Below are 4,121 nucleotides of genomic sequence, written 5' to 3'. Positions count from 1 at the left end.
TTCTTCCCTCATTACCATTGGTTCTAGATCATATGCCACTTCTTGCTGCTTTCAGTAGCATTAACCTTTCCATAATGTTTAATCATCCTATCCATGAGCATGGTATGTTTTCCATTTGTGTAGGTCTCTTCTGTTTCTTGCAATAATGTTTTGTAGTTTGCTCTACATAGGTCTTTTATGCCCCTAGTTAGATTTGTTTCTAGATATTTTATGAATCTGGAGTCTATAGTAAATGGAATTATTATTTTTCTTTCTTTTTCAGAGTTCTCTTTGTTAGAGTAGATGTATCCAATGGATTTTTATATGTTGATCTTGAACTATGCCACTTTGTTGAAGTCTTGTATGAATTCCAGTAACTATCTTGTAGTGTCTTTGGGGTTTTCTATGTATAAAATCAGGGGGGGAGAACAAGTCCACTGCCATGAAGTTGATTTCTATTCAGAGCAACCCTGTAGGACAGATAGAACTACCTCATAGGGTTTCCAAGGCTGTACATTTTTACAGAAGTAGACTGCTTCATCTTTCTCCCATGGAGTAGCTGATGGGTTTGAACTGTCAGCATTTTGGGTAGCAGACAAATGTTTTAATCACTGGGCCATTAGAACTCCTTTCATCTTATCTGTGAATACGGAAAGTTTCACTTCTTGCTTACCAGTTTGGATGCCCCCCCCCTTCCCCTCCCTGGACTTAACTGCTCTACTTAGGAGTTCCAGTACAATATTGAATAAGAGTAGTTATAAAGGACATCCTTGTCTTTTTCATCATTCTCAAGGGGAATGATTTCATTTTCTCTGTTGAGAATAATGTTGGCTGTTGGTGTTGTGTATATGGCCTTAATTATGTTGAGGAATTTACCTTTTATTCCCATATTCCTGAGTATGAATCCCTAAGAGTTGCTTCCCTAGTATGAATCCCACTTGATCATGGTGCATTATTTATTTATTTATTTTATATACTGTTGAATTCTATTGGCTATTTTGGATCTATACTCATGAGAGATATTGGTCTTTTTTCTTTTTTTTCTTTCTTTCTTTCTTTTATTTGTGGAGTCATAGCCTGGCTTTGGTGTCAGGGTTAAGCTGGCTTCATATAATTAAATAGATAATGTTGCTTCTTTTTCTATGTTCTGGAATAGTTGGAATTATATTGGTGTCAAGGCATCCCTGAATGTTTGATAGAATTCTCCCATGAAGCATTTGGGCTGAGGCATTTCTTTTCTTTCTTTTTTTTTTTTTTTTAAGTTTTCCCTATTTTTTTTTTTTTCTGTTCTAATCATTGTTATTTCCTTTCTTCTGATGACTTTGGGTTTCTTTTGCTGATTTTTCTTTTCTTTTTATTTTCCATATCTGTCTGACAGGTAGGGTTTCTGTATTGATTTTTGCTCTTTTTTTCTTTTTTTAAATGTTTGCATTTATGGCTATAAATTCTCCACTGAGCATTGCTTTTGGTGTGCTCCAAAACTTTGGTATGTTGTATTTTTGTTCTCATTTGATTCTAGAATTTTTTAAATTTCATTTGTAATTTCTCCTATTACTTAGAAACACATTTAGCAAGGTGTTATTCAGTTTCCATGCATTTTATTTTTTTCCTTATTCTTCCTGTTGTGAGAAATTTCTATTCCTCTACTGTTGTGATCAGCGAAGATGCTTTATATTATTTTCATGTTTTTGAGTTTATTGAGGCTTGCTTTGTAATCTTACATATGATCTCTTCTGGAAAATAATCAATAAGCATTGGAGAACATTATGTACTGTGTTGCTGTTGGGTAGAGTGTTCTGTAAATGTCTGTGTCTATGAAGAGAATTTAGTTGATTGTGTTTAGATTGTCTGTAGCTTTACTGAGTTTCTTTCTAGTTGTTCTCTTTCTTCACTGAAAGTGGTGTCTTAAGCTCTCCTAAGATTATTCTGAAATTGGCTATTTCCCTTTTAAATGCTATTAGAGTTTGCTTTATGTATTTTGGACCTCTAACACTGGAGGTGTAAATGTTTATTATGGTAATGTCTTCTTAATGGATTGATCCTTTAATCATTATGTAATGCTTTTATTTGTCTCTTCTGATAAATTTTGACTTAAAATCTATTTTGTCAGAAATGAAAATATTGCCACTCCTACTCTCTTTTGGTCATTGTTTGCCTGATGTATTTTTTTCTATCCTTTGGTTTTTAATCAATTTATGTCTTCATGTCTAAGGTGCATTTCTTGTAGGCAATATGGGACACATTATTTTATCCATTCTGTCACTCTCTGTCTCTCAATTGATGCATTTATTTCAATTATATTCAGTGCGATTATAGATAGGTATGAATTTACTGCTATTTGGAGATTTTCATTTCCTCCATTGTGGTTAATTTGTGGTTACTGAGTTCTAATTATTTTCTTCTTGTTTTATTTTCATAAGTAAACTTATTAATTTTCTTACTCTGGGATTTGCCTTTTTTATTCTTAAGTTTAAAACTTAAGAAACCCAAGAAGGTGTAGCTATGAGTCAGGTCTGACTCCACGGCACATAGCAACAATAGCAATACTTTAGGTATTACCTTGACTTCCTTTCTGTGTGGAAATTCTATGACTACACCATTTTTTTCACCCTTTTTGTTCTGAAGTTATTGTCATTTACAAAGTGCCTTCTCTTGTTCCATGTTTTCAGTTTTGTGGCTTTATTTTTCTTTTCAGTTTTTTTTTTTTTTTTTTTATCTGGTTTGGTATCTAGGTGATGGAGTCAGGTATCTTGAGCTCAGGTTGAGAATTTTGTGTTATTGGTTCTTTGTCCAAAGGACATGTTTTTAGTATTTCTTGTAATGTCAATCTGCTTTTTACAAATTTCTATTTATCTTAATTTCTTAATTTTATCATCATATTTGAGATACAATTTTGGTGAATTACTTTGGCAATTATTTTCTTTTAGAGTTTTATATATCATCTCATTATCTTGTCTGTATGCTTTTTGCGAGAAATCAGAGCTTAGAGCAATTGGAGCCCCTTTGTGGGTGAGATTTCATTTTTTCCAAGGTTATTTCAGATATCCTTCTTTGTCTTTGGTTTTAGAAACTTTGTTTATTATATGTTCAGGTGCATTTCTTTTCTTTTTAAAATTGTGATTTGGGTGAAAGTTTGCAAAGCAAATTCACTTTTCATACAGCAGCTCACATACACTTTGTCTCATGACATTCACTACAATTTACTACAATGAAAGAGCTCCCCTCCCACTTCCTCCCAGTAGTTTCCTTGTCCCTGTGTCCTTTCCTCCATGTGCTTCTGTCTGCTGAGCTGTATCCTTGTTCATACACAGCCCTTCTATTCTCTCCACAGAATATATCTACCTCAGGTAAATGTTCAGGTCATATGTCTGTCTTTTTGACTGGAAGCCACAGGAGGGGATTCAATTCCAAACCTGAAGGGCAGCTGGAGCCATAGTTTCAAGGGTTCCATCAGGCTCTATCATACCAGCAAAGTTGGTCCCTTTTTTTTAAAAAAAACGATTTGGAGTTTTGTTCCACATTGTTCTCCTACTCTATCCAAGATCTCCTATATAGATCCCACTCCGAGTGGTTGACAGTAGTACCTGAGCACCATCTAGTTTTTCTGGTCTCATAGTCATATAGGCTGAGGAGTGCATGGTGTTCCAGTCACTTGGACTAATTGTTTCCATGAATCATTGATTTTCTTCATTCTTCTTTGCTCTGGAAAAGGAGAGACTCATTGTTGCATCTAGATAGCCATTTGCAAGCTTTTAAAATCCCAGTCACTACTCTCCAAAGTAGGATATGGAACAATGTTTTTGTATAGTATCTTATGCCAATTGAGTTTGATGCCCCCTGTGACTACAGTCCTGAGCCCACAGGTCCAACTACTTGCTCTCTCTGGGGAGCTGGCTGTGGTCAAGAAGGAACTACAATTTTGCCCCTTACTACCTTTACTATATACTTGGGAATTATTACAGAACATTCCAATACACTTGTAGAAACATTGTCTGCCAACACTATACATGTTCTTGGGCACACTCTTCCCTGCATAGACATAACCTAATAGTTCAACTTGTCTACCCATCTATCCACCAATATATCCGTGTTTTCCTTCACTGACAATAAAGTGCTGTACGTGCAAAAGGGTTAATCTTTGT

Source organism: Orycteropus afer, unplaced genomic scaffold (genome assembly GCF_000298275.1).
Source record: "Orycteropus afer afer isolate SDZICR_OR568_19922 unplaced genomic scaffold, OryAfe1.0 scaffold00331, whole genome shotgun sequence".
Lineage (NCBI taxonomy): Eukaryota > Metazoa > Chordata > Mammalia > Tubulidentata > Orycteropodidae > Orycteropus > Orycteropus afer.
Note: the sequence above shows the minus strand (reverse complement) of the source record.